This window comes from Carcharodon carcharias, chromosome 19 (assembly GCF_017639515.1).
Source record: "Carcharodon carcharias isolate sCarCar2 chromosome 19, sCarCar2.pri, whole genome shotgun sequence".
Lineage (NCBI taxonomy): Eukaryota > Metazoa > Chordata > Chondrichthyes > Lamniformes > Lamnidae > Carcharodon > Carcharodon carcharias.
Window position 1 is genome coordinate 91,019,327 of NC_054485.1, and position 13,402 is coordinate 91,032,728.

Below are 13,402 nucleotides of genomic sequence, written 5' to 3' on the forward strand. Positions count from 1 at the left end.
GAAACATCAAATTTATACTGCATGAGAAGAGGGTGCTGATTGGTAGGCAAGTGGATTCTGATTTGTAGAGAGTTTGCCATGGAGAATGCACCGGGGAATAGTTAACTGCTAAGCTTTTGTTCAAATTCAAACAAAGCAGGTCCACTCTGATTAGTCAAGCCATTGCCATGAGGAACCAGGCTTCATTCCCCATGGTAATGCCTTGACCAATCAGAGTCTCCTGCCTGTTTTGAATTTGAACAAAAACTTGGCAGTTAACTGTTCCCTGGTACATTCTCCATGACAATGCCTCTAGCAATCAGAGTCCACTTGGCAACCATGGCATTCTCTTCTCATGCAGTATAAATTTCTGTTCCCTTTACAACTGGTATTTTTGCATCTGTCCTGATGAGTGTAAGATGAAAAGTTTCAACAGAATATCTCTTTTCCAGCAATCTCTTGAGGTGTTGTGCAGCTGGAGGAGATTGCAGAGATAGGTGCTAGTGGAAAGGAACATAGTGGCAGATGCTGATCAGATGGTCTCAACTTGAATATCAAAGAGGTCCATGAACTCTATGCTCTTCTTGTTTGACGTGAAGGTAGAAGAGACAGGGGAAGTAGGTTTAAGAAGACGATTCACAGTGGAGAACAGAAGCTGGGGGTTTTCTTTCCATTCCAGGATGATCTTAGAATAACGAGTAGTTTAGCAGAATCAGTACAGCAGAATCCCACTGCTTTACGTGGTCCAGCCAGACCTGACAGAGAATGGATAAACCAGTTGTCCACTATAGCAAGAAAAGTTGGTACCCAAGTGATTAGGAAGGCAAATGGAATTTTGTCATTTATTGCAATGGGAATGGAATATCAAGGGTAGGGATATTTTGCTACAGCTCTGTAGGGCCTTGGTGAGACCATATCTGGAGTATTATGTACAGCTTTAGTCCCCTTATTTAAGGAAGGATACAAATGTGTTAGGAGCAGTTCAGAGAAAGTTCGCTTGAGTCATACATGGGATGGGGAGTTTATCTTACTAGAAAAGGTTGGATAGGCTGGGCCTGTATCTACTGGAGTTTAGAAGATTGAAGGATAATCTTATTGAAGCATATAAGATCCTGAGGGGACTTGATAGGGTGGATGCTGAGAGGATGTTTCCCCTTCTGGGAGAGACTATAATTTAAGATGGGGATGAGGAGAAATTGTTACTCTCAGAGGGTCATGGATCTTTCAAACTCTCTTCCCCAGAGAGTAGCAGGGGGCCGGGTCACTGAATATTTTTAAGGTAGAGGTAGATAAATTCATGACTAACAAGGGAGCCAAAGGATATCGGGGATAAGAGGAATATGGAGTTGAGGCCTCAGCCTGATCAGCCATGATCTTACTGAATGGCAGAGCAGGCTCGAGGGGCCAAATGGCCTCCTTCTGCTCCTATTTTCTATGTTTGTATGTATATCTTTTCAAAGCAGCAGAGCTGAGGGCCTCACTAGGGTGATGAGCCAGGATGAGAGAGAGAGAGAGTTCAGATTTTATTGGAGTAGGGCAACTAGCATGGAGGGGAGGGTACAGTTCAGTAAATCAGTAGCCACCGAAATGCTGTGGTAAACTGAAGGCAAAAGGCAAGACAATTGGGATTTTGAAAGTGCAGTTTGTAGCAAAGTAGGGAATAGATTTTCCAGGATGGATGCAGAAGGAGATAGGTTTGGAGCATGGAAGTGGTTGTAAGTGGAGAGTGACACAAGGAAGGTATCAGCGATGGCCTCATCTGTAATTTATACAACTGAGTAGCAAGACCACATGAGCTCGCAAGGCCAAGGGAATGGTTGAGTAAGTCTTGATGAGTTTACATGGGCTGAGTGAGAGCAATTGAGGTTAAGAGGCCAGTGAACTCAGAGGAAGAGAGAGAACATGATGAGTTCAGCAAGGTTGAAATCACCGAGAGTGTGAAATTGTTCAGTGCAAAGACTGAGGGAGGAAAACAGTGATGGTATCTCAGTGAGAAAATGTGCATTGCACTTGAGTGGGCAGTAAACAATGAGTGTTGAGAGGGTTGGAGGAAAGGTTAGAAGCTCGAAGGAGGATAAAGTACCACAGGAATAGGCTGTCAGGTAAAGGTGTGATTTACTGATAGGACCCCCACTGCCACCATGGCAGCAGTCTGGGTAGGGCAAGGGGCTTACCTAAATGAGAGAGCTTCAGTTGAGAGAAGTGTGTCATCACCCCTCATTCAGGTTTCTGTTAAGGCCTCGATGTCAATGCAAGCACCCACAATAAGCTCACGGATAGCAAGAGCCTTGTTCACAATTGAAGGAACGTTCCAGAGGGGAGTGTGGCGAGAGCTGATCCACTGACAGAGTCCACAGGGTCAGCAGTGGGAGGTTGAGTTCCAAGGGCAGGAGGTTGACAAGGTTAGCCCCCAGCAGACACATTGGCCAGGACACTTTGTGAGATAGTATGATGGAGTAATTGGGATTGTCAGTGCTGAGTGCTTCGATGGTCCTCGCACCAGTGCCGAGTGCTTTAATAAGACTCACACCATTGCCTCGATGAGCCCTTCAGAGGGTGCCAAGAGAGGCATAGAAAGAAGCTATAGACCTCTATAAGGGGAGCTCATGCATGGAAAGATGGCTGGAAAGCAGAAATGTCGATGAGTACTGAAGTGTTGGGCAAGCGAATTGGCAGGGCAGAGTGCCTGCGAGGGGAGAAGTGATGACTGTAGAAGAGAGGGGCCTAGGATCGGAACAAAGAAGATAAGTGAGCACAAGTGCAAAGTGGAACCAGAGTTATGGGCCTGGTCAGGAGCAGCAGCCAAAACATGAATGTGAATGGACTCAGGGAAAACTCAAATTACACAGGCCTGGGATATAAAAATTAGGATAGAGGTCTACAGCACAGAAAAAGGCCCATCGAGTCTGTGCTGGTCAAACAAGTACCTAACTATTCTAATCCCATTTTCCAGCACTAGGCCCATAGACTTGTATGCCATGGCATCGCAAGTGCACATCCAAATACTTCTTAAATGTTATGAGAGTTTCTGCCTCTACCACCCTTTCAGGCAGTGAGTTCCAGATTCCCACCACCCTCTGGGTGAAAAAATCCCTCCTCACATCCCCTCTAAACCTTCTGCCCCTCACCTTAAACCTATAGCTCTTGGTTATTGATCCCTTCACCAAGGGGAAAAGTTCCTTCCTGTCTACCCTATCCGTGCCCCTCATAATTTTATATACCTCAATCATGTCCCCCCTCAATCTCCTCTGCACCAGAGAAAATAACCCCAGTCTCAGTGGTGGCCGGGGGCACTGTGGAGCATCCACGAGGTGAAGAGTATGGTGGATAGTGCACATAGATTGGTGGACACACCACAGGCTAAGAGTCCACAGGCAGGAAGGGAATGGGTGACCACTAGGCAGAGCAAGAGGACTAGGCAGGCAGTGCAGGAATCTCCTGTGGCTATTCCCCTGCAAAACAGATATACTGCTTTGGATCCTGTTGAGGGGAATGGCCTCTCAGGAGAAAGCAGCAACAGCCAAATTTGTTGCACCACGGTTGGCTCTGCTGCAAAAGGGAGGAGTACAAAGTGTGGGAGTGCAATAGTTATAGGGGATTCAATTGTAAGGGGAATAGATAGGTGTTTATGTGGCCACAAATGAGACTCCAGGATGGTATGTTGCCTCTCTGGTGCCAGGGTCAAGGATGTCTCAGAGCAGCTAGAAGACATTTTGAAGGGGGAGGGTGAAGAGTCAGTGATCGTGGTACACATTGGTACAAACAATACTTAGGTAAAAGGAGGGATGAGGTCCTAAAAGGAGAATATAGGGAGTTAGGAAGTAAGTTGAAAAGTAGGACCTCTAAGGTAGTGATCTCAGGATTACTACCATTGCCACGTGCTAGTCTGAATAGAAATAGCAGGAAATATCAGATGAATATTTGGCTGAAGAGATGGTGTGAGGGGGAGGGTTTCAGATTCCTGGGACATTGGGACTGGTTCAGGTGGAGGTGGAACCTATTCAAACTGGACGGGTTACACCTGGGCAGGAACGGGACTGATGTCCTAGGGGGAATATTTGCTAGAGTGGTTGGGGAGTGTTTAAAGTAAAATGGCAGGGGGATGGGAACCTATGCAAGGAGTCAGAGGAGGGGGAATCAAAGACAAGAACAAAAGACAGAAAGGGAAATAAGAAAAATGATAGGCAGAGAAATCAAGGGCAAGAATCAAACAGGGACTCAGTGAAAAATAGTGGGAATGGGACAAGTAATGTTAAAAAGACAAGCCTTAAGGCTTTGTGCCTTAATGCTAGGAGCATTCGCAATAAAGTAGATGAATTAACCGCGTAAATAGATGTAAACACATATGATATAGTTGGGATTACAGAGACGTGGCTGCAGGGTGACCAGGGATGGGAACTGAACATCCAGGGGTATTCAGTATTTAGGAAGGACAGACAAAAAGGAAAAGGCAGTGGAGTTGAATTGCTGGTTAAAGAGGAAATTAACGCAAGAGTGAGGAAAGATATTAGCTCTGACGATGTGGAATCTGTATGAGTAGAGCTGAGAAACACTAAGGGACAAAAACGTTAGTAGGGCCTGTATATTGACCCCCAAACTGTAGTGGTGATGTTATTAAACAGGAAATTAGAGACACATGCAATAAAGGAACATCTGTAATTATGGGTGACTTTAATCTGTATATAGATTGGGCAAATCCAATTAGTAACAATACCATACAGGAGGAATTCCTGGAGTGTATACGGGATGGTTTTCTGGATCAAGGCATTGAGGAACCAACTGGAGAACAGGCCATCCTAGACAGGGTATTGTGTAATGAGAAAGGAATAATTGGTAATCTAGTTGTGCAAGGCCCCTTGGGGATGAGCAACCATAATATGTTAGAATTCTTCATCAAGATGCAGGGTGATGTAGTTGATTCTGAGACTAGGGTCCTGAATCTTAATAAAGGAAACTACGATGGTATGAGGCGCGAGTTGGGTATGATAGATTGGGAAACGTTACTTAAAGGGATGACGGTGGATAGGCAATGGCAAACGTTCAAAGAGTTCAAGGGTGAACTGCAACAATTGTTTATTCCTGTCTGGCACAAAAGTAAAACAGGGAAGGTGGCCAAACCATGGCTTACAAGGGAAATTAGAGATAGTATTAGATGCAAGGAAGAGGCATACAAATTCACCAGAAAAAACAACAGACCTGAGGACTGGGAGCAGTTTAGAATTCAGCAAATGGGGACCAAATGATTGATTAAGAAGGGGAAAATAGAATACGAGAGTAGGCTTCTAAGGAACATAAAAACTGACTGTAAAAGTTTCTATAGCTATGTGAAGAGAAAAAGATTGGTGAAGACAAATGTAGGTCCCTTACAGTCAGAAACAGGGGAATTTATAATGGGGAACAAAGAAATGGCTGACCAACTAAATACATACTTTGGTTCTGTCTTCACAAAGGAGGACACAAATAACATACCAGAAATGTTGGCGAACACAGGGTTTAGTGAGAGGGAGGAACTGAGAGAAATCAGTATTAGTAGGGAAATGATGTTAGGGAAATTGATGGGATTGAAGGCAATAAATCCCCAGGGCCTGATAATCTACATCCCAGAGTACTTAAGGAAGTGGCCCTGGAAATAGTGGATGCATTGGTGGTCATCTTCCGAGATTCTATAGACTCTGGAATAGTTCCTATAGATTGGAGGGTAGCTAATGTAACCCCACTATTTAAAAAGGGAGGTAGAGAGAAAACAGGGAATTATAGACCAGTCAGCCTGACGTCAGTAGTGGGGAAAGTTCTAGAGTCCTTTATAAAAGATTTAATAGCTGGGTACTTGGAAAACAGTGACAGAATCGAACAGAGTCAGCATGGATTTAAGAAAGGGAAATCGTGCTTGACAAATCTACTGGAATTTTTCGAGGATATAACTAGTAGAGTTGATGAGGGGAAGCCAGTGGATGTGGTTTGTTTGGACTTTCAGAAGGTTTTTGACAAAGTTCCACATAAGAGATTAGCGTGTAAAATTAAAGCGCTTGGGATAGGGGTAGTATATTTAGATGGATAGAAAACTGGCAGACAGGAAACAAAGAGTAGGAATAAACAGGTCTTTTTCTGAATGGCAGGCAGTGACTAGTGGGGTACTGCAGGGATCAGTGCTGGGACCCCAGCTATTCACAATATATATTAATGATTTAGCTGAAGGAACTAAATGTAATATCTCCAAATTTGCAGATGACACAAAGCTGGGTGGGAGGGTGAGCTGTGAGGATGATGCAGAGATGCTTCAGTGTGATTTGGACAAGCTGAGTGAGTGGGCAAATGCATGGCAGATGCAGAATAATGTGGATAAATGTGACGTCATCCACTTTAGTAGCAAAAACAGGGAGGCAGATTATTATCTGAATGGTTATAAATTGAGAGAAGGGAATGTGCAATGAGACCTGGGTGTCCTTGTACACCAGTTGCTGAAGGTAAGCATGCAGGTGCAGCAGGCGGTTAAGAAGGCAAATGGTATGTTGGCCTTCATAGCGAGAGGATTAGAGTACAGGAGCAGTGATGTCTTGCTGCAATTATACAGGGCCTTGGTGAGACCACACCTGGAATATTGTGTGCAGTTTTGGTCTCCTTATCTGAGGAAGGAGGGTCTTGCTATAGAGGGAGTATAGCGAAGGTTTACCTGTCTGATTCCCCAGATGGCGGGATTAACATATGAGGAGAGATTGAGTCGGTTAGGATTATATTCGCTGGAGTTCAAAAGAATGAGGGGGAATCTCACAAAAACCTATAAAATTCTAACAGGGCTAGACAGGGTAGATGCAGGAAGGATGTTCCTGATGGTGGGGGAGTCCAGAGCCAGGGGTCACAGTCTGAGGATACAGGGTAGACCATTTGGGACTGAGATGAGGAGAAATTCATTCACCCAGAGAATGGTGAGCCTGTGGAATTCGCTACCACAGAAAGTAGCCGAGGCCATAACATTGTATGTTTTCAAGAAGGAGTTAGGTGCAGCCCTTGGGGTGAAAGGGGTCAAAGGGTATGGGGAGAAAGTGGGCGCAGGATACTGAGTTGGATGATCAACCATGATCATGATGAATGGTGGAGCAGGCTCGAAGGGCTGAATGGCCTACTCCAGCCCCTTTTTTTCTAAGTTTCTATCCAATCTCTCCTCATAACTAAAACTCTCCGGCCCAGGCAAATATTCAGGAGACAATGAGCGGTGGGGTGGGGGGGTCGGAGAGATGAGCTAGGATTGAATGAAGCCAGAGGTCCCGCGGTGGGATAAGAATGACTTCTGCAGGGTGCAGTCAGCACGGATGGACTACTGTCTGAGTTTGGAGGCAGCTGTAGCGAGTGAAGTCCACAAGCTGATCTTCCCGGGCGGGAGTGTCGGAGGACGGACTGGGAGAGACGCTTGTGTGGGCGTGAGGGTGCAGGAGGTGTACACGGTCAATCGCAAGGGTCAGGGAGGTGCTGCCCAAGTTGGGAGACACCATGAGATCCAGGGAGCAGCCGAGGTTCGCTCTTCGGCCCAGGGGAGAAGAGCGATTGACTGGCCAGAAACCGGAGGAAGCTGACAAACCGGTAGAACCAGTGGCATCGCCACCGGCTCGGCGGGAGAGCGAAGACTGTCAGCCAATGCAGTGGTGTGGGGAGGGCTGGAAAAATGATCAAGGTCGCCTTGGATGTTGCAAAAGGAACAGCAGATCAGAGGAGAAGCCGTGTCTAGCCAATGTAGCCCAGAGCAAAGGCCTGGCCTTGATGTGGGGAGGAGTCGAGGAATTTGAAGCCAAGTTTGAGACAAGATTTCTATTTTTTTTAATCAAAAAACTCTTCCATAATTCCCAGGGGAAAGGAGAAGCAGATCAGAGACACTTTTTTATTTTGTGATTTTTTTTCTTCCCCCTCTCTCCACACCCCCCTCCCCCCGCCTCATATCCAGGGCCAGCTGAAAATCTTCTTCAGAATCTGTCACCGAGGGCAAGTCAGTGTTTCTTAGAAAGGGAACTCAAACAGAGGCAGCGGATTTCCAAAGTTAGGGCAAGTTCTCCCTGCGCTGGGTTTTCTGGGGATCTCGGTTAGACTTTTTTTTGTTCCCTGTTATCGCGGTAAAGGATTATTTTTCACATTTCACTTGGCCGAAACAGTCGAGCAGTCTGCAAACCCACATCACACCCGAGTTCAGGGAAATGCACCAGATTCTCACTGGGAAAGAGCAGGTTTTACTCCGAGATCTCAGGAGAGAAGAGGAGGAGATTCTAGATACGATGGAGAAAAACCTCCGAGAAATTCGAGAGAGTTTAAATTCTATTGAGGAGGAGCTTACAGAGTTGCAAAAACGGATGGAACCAAAAGACGGAGTGATAATTGTTGAAGGTGAGAATGATATTGTGGACCAGTTGCAAAATAACAGAGGGTGCCTGACATGGAATGTAAAAGGTAATTACAATTCTGTAGAGACACTTAGAAATGGAACATGCTGTATGGAGAGAAGTTGCATTTTATTGCGCTTTCTATAATTTTTGGTTGAAATATATTGTAATGTATTTTTTAATACAAATTTCATAAATAAAGTGTATTTTTTGGGGGGGAAATAACAAGAGAGCAATGTTGAAATAAATAAAGCGTTTGCTGAAACGGATTTAAATCGATTGTTTTATTTCCCCGGAGTGTTGGGCTCTCTCACAGTCTGCAGAATTCAGGCAACCTGTTGCTATGATCTTGATACTTCAGCTGGCAATTCTTCCTCGAGGCTAGTTCTCTCCGGTTCCATGGTGAATATGTGGGTGGATCTGGTGCGGCGTGGGTGTGAGAGTCAGTCCCCGGTCCCCGGCATCACAAGTTACATTTTTCAACTGCGCCCTCTCGCTGTCAAAGGTTTTTCAAATAATATAAAAGCAAAAATACCGAGGATACTGGAAACGTAAAATAAAAACAAAAAAAAAATGCTGGAAAAACTCAACAGGTCTGACAGCATCTGCGGAGAGAGAAACAGTTAAGGTTTCGAGTCTGTATAAGAAGGGTCATACAGACTGGAAACATTAACTCTGTTTCTCTCTCTCTCCTCAGCTGCTTTTCAAATAATGTTTACTAACATTTCTGCCGGCTGGCTGCCAAACATATCTCCTGCTTCGATCCGTGCGGTTTCTATCTGTGCAAACAGCTGACAATATGGGAGAATGTTCAATGAGAACCAGCCGCAGCCGCAGCGACAGAATCGCACACACAAGGCGAGTGTCTGGCCATTGGCAAACAGCTATGAACTGAAAGGGCGCAGATGAACCCGAGTGGGCGCTGGATGTTTGCACATTTGTTACCTGCCAAAAATGACTTTTTTTTCATTCGGTGCGGATTCCGTATCATCAACAGCCTGTAATCATGTGGATGTGATATCTATTGTCCAGTATAGCTGCTCAGTCTCCGTCAACTCAGATGATCCCCCTTTGTTTATACCAATAAGAAACATGTCAGAACAGGAGGCAGGACACGATGTTTACTGAAATCTAAGATTTAGGAACCTTTTTTTTAATGGAATTTTTGTACAATAATTCAGCAGAGCGTGTCGACGATCAGCTGTGTCTAATATTTACAGGATCGGTCAGCACTAGGATGAATGACCATTAGCACACGACGAGCTGTCGATCAGGGTATTCAAGGGCCCTGTCACAGAATTCTTACAATGCGGAAGGAGGCCATTCGGCCCATCGTGTCCTGCACATGCCCTCCCAAAGAGCATTATGACTCACTGTCATTCTCCTGCCTTTTCCCCGTAACCCTGCACATTGTTTCTATTTAAATGATCATCTGACCCCTTGGATACATCGATTGAACCTGCCTCCACCACACTTCCAGGCAGTGCATTCCAACCCTCATAACTACTCGCCCTGTGAAACATTTTTCTCTAACTTTGCACTTGCTTCTTTTGCCAATCACTTTAAGTCTGCGCCCTCTCGTTCTGGATCCTCTTACGAGCGGGAATAACCTCTCCCCATCAACTCTGTCCAGTCCCCTCAAATCTCCTCTTAGGCTTCTCCTCTCCAAGGAGAACAGTCCCAACCTCTCCAATCTATCCTCATAGCTGAAGTTTCTCATCCCTGGAACCATTCTTGTAAATGTTCCGGTGTGTTCACATCCTTTCTATGATGTGATGCTCATAACTGTACACAATATTCCAGCTGAAATCTAACTAGAGTCTTATATAAGTTCAGTATAACTCCCTGCTCTAATACTCTTTGCCCCTATTGATAAAGCCCAGGATACTATATGCTTTATTAACTGTTCTCTCCACTTGTCCTGCCATGTTTAATGTTTTATGCACATATGCACCCAGGTCTTTCTGCTCCTGCACACCCTTAAGATTGTATCCCTTATTTTATATTGTCTCTCCATGTTCTTCCTACCAAAGTGCAACACCTCACACTTTTCCACATTGAACTTCATCTGCCACTTATCTGCCCACTTTACCAACTTGTCTATGTCCTCTTGAAGTTCCACACCATCCTCCTCACAGTTTACAATGATTCCAAGTTTCGTGTCATTTGCAAACTTTGAAATTATCCCCTGCACTCCAAGATCTAGATCATTAATATGTATCAGGAAAAGCAAGAGTCCCAATATCGACCCCTGTGGAACTCCACTACAAACCTTCCTCCAGTCAAAAAATATCCATTACTCTGTTTCCTATTACTCAGCCAATTTTGTATCCATATTGCTACTGTCTCTTTTATTCCATGACCTATAGCTTTTCTCACAAGGCTGTTGTGCATTCTACGAGCTATAACTTTGCTTACACATGGAGAGAAATGATAGAAGCCATTAACTCTGGTAAAACTCTTATATTCCATTTCCTGATCTATAAATCCAGATGAGAAGATCCTAACCCAGCTCCTAATCTGCACATTAAATGATAATTTATGACTTTAACTTTGGACTCTCTCCTAATGCCACCTCTCTTCTACCCTTTCATTACTATGATTATGCATCCTATTCATAGTCATGTGGCAGTACAGAGCTTGAATATAGCTGAAAAAGCATCGCGCTGTGGAAGCTTTTTGCCTTGCAGTCATCGGAACAGAATTGCAAGAATACCAAATCTCAAAGGGAGCAACAATTAATACTGCATGAGAAAAGGGTGCTAATTGGTTGGCAAGTTGACTCTGATTGGGTGAGGTGTTGCCATGGGGAAGCATTGGAGACAATAGTTCACTGGTGCATTATCCATGGCAACACCTCAACCAATCAGAGCTGATTTGCCTCTGGTGTTCCCAAAGGTTTATCCTTGGCTTCCTCCTCCTAATTCTCATCTACGTTACCCCTCATTGGGTGTCGCAATGTTAGTTTTGCACATGTATACTGATGACAGCAGGGAGAGATAGCAGCATAGAGGTAATGGCACTGGAGTAGTAATCCAAAGGGCCAGGCTAATGATCTGGGGGAAGATCATTCCCACTATAGCAGCTAGTGGACTTTAAATTCAATTAATTAGTAAATCTGAAATACAAAATCAGTACCATACAACTGATTGTTGCAAAAACCTATCTGGCTCACAAATGTTCTCTAGTGAAGGAAATCTGCCATTCTTGTCTGGTCTACATGTGAGTCCAAACCTACAGCAATGTGGTTGATGCTTAACTGCCTTTTGAAATTACTTAGCAAGTCCCTCAGTTCAAGGGTAATTAGGGACAGGTAACAAATGCTGGTCTTGCAGTGATACCCTATCCCATGAAAGAACAAAAATAAAAGCCAACTTAGCCTCCGCAGCATTCCTTCTGACACTTCCCCTGTCTCTAAATTGTCATTTGGTAATACAGAACTTGAGTTTTGCTGAAAAAGAGACATGTCTAAGCTATGCCCCTAAATTGTCTGACATCCAGTATTGGATGAGCAGAAATTTTCTGCAGTTAAATATTTTGAAAGCCAAAGACATCAGTCAGTCCCTACCACAAGCTCTGTTCCCTAGCCACCCATTCCATCCTTTTCCCTGTCAACTGCTTGAAACAGTGTCAGAGTGTTCGCAAACTTGGCATCATATTTAACTCCGAGGTGAGTTTCTATTGCACGTCAGCAACGTCACTATATTTGTCTAATTCCATGTCTTTAACATTGTCCGACTCTCCCCCCGCATCAACCTGTCACCTGCTCAAACCCTCATCTATGCCTTTGTGACCTCCAGTTGTGACTATTCCAACACCCCCTTCTCCAGAAATGTGTATCCCTTGGATGGAGAGGAGGAGGTGGGCAGTATTTGTCCCGTCTCCACTCACACATCAGCTTGGAATATTCTGGGGACTGTGAGGAGAGTCTCCTGTAGAAATGTTGCTTCCACTTGTCGTTCGATGTAAATTAGTTCTGTTTTTCCGAGTGCTGTTAGGGAAGAAGTTCCAGGATCTTGACCCAGCCACAGTGAAGGAACTGTGATGTATTTCCAAGTCAGGATGGTGTGTGGCTTGGAGAGGAGCTTCCAGGATGTGGTTGTTCCCATGTGTCTGCTGCCCTTTTCCTTCTAGATGGTAGTGGTTGTAGGTCTAAGGAGCCTTGGTGAATTCCTGCAGTGCATCCTGTAGGTGGTACACACTGCTGCTACTGTGTGTCAGTGGTGGAGGGAGTGAACATTTTTGGATGTGGTGCTAAACAAGTGGGCTGCTTTGTCCTGGATGGTGTCAAGCTTCTTGAGTGTTGTGGGAGCTGCACTCATCCAGGCAAGTGGGAAGTATTCCATCACACTCCTGACTTGTGCCTTGTAGATAGTGAACAGGCTTTGGGGAGTCAGGAGATGAGTTACTTGTTGCATGATTCCTAGCCTTTGAGCCATTCTTGTAGCCATAGTATTTATATGGCTAGTCCAGTTCAGTTTCTGGTCAATGGTAACACCCAGGATGTTGATAGTGGGGGTTTCAGTGATGGCAATGCCATTGAACATTAAGGGGAGATAGTTGGACTCTCTCTTGTTGGAGATGGTCATTGCCTTACACTTGTGTGGTGTGAATGTTACTTGTCAGCCCAGGCCTGGACATTATCCAGGTCTTGCTGCATTTGGACATGGACTGCTTCAGTATCTGAGGAGTCGCGAATGGTGCTGAACATTGTGCAATCATCAGCGAACATCCCCACTTTTGACCTGATGATGGAAGGAAGGCCATTGATGAAGCAGCTGAAAATGGTTGGGCCAAGGACACTACCCTGAGGAACTCCTGCAGTGATGTCCTGGAGCTGAGGCTGACCTCCAACAACCACAAACATCTTCCCTTGTGCTGGGTATGACTCCAGCCAGCAGAGAATTTTCTCCTGGATTCTCATTGATTCCAGTGCGAGGACTCCTTGATCTACACTCGATCAAAATTCAGCCTTGATGTCAAAGGAAGTCACTCTCACCTCACCCTGGAAGTTCAGCTCTTTTGTCCATGCTTGAACTAAGCCTGTAATGAGGTTAGGA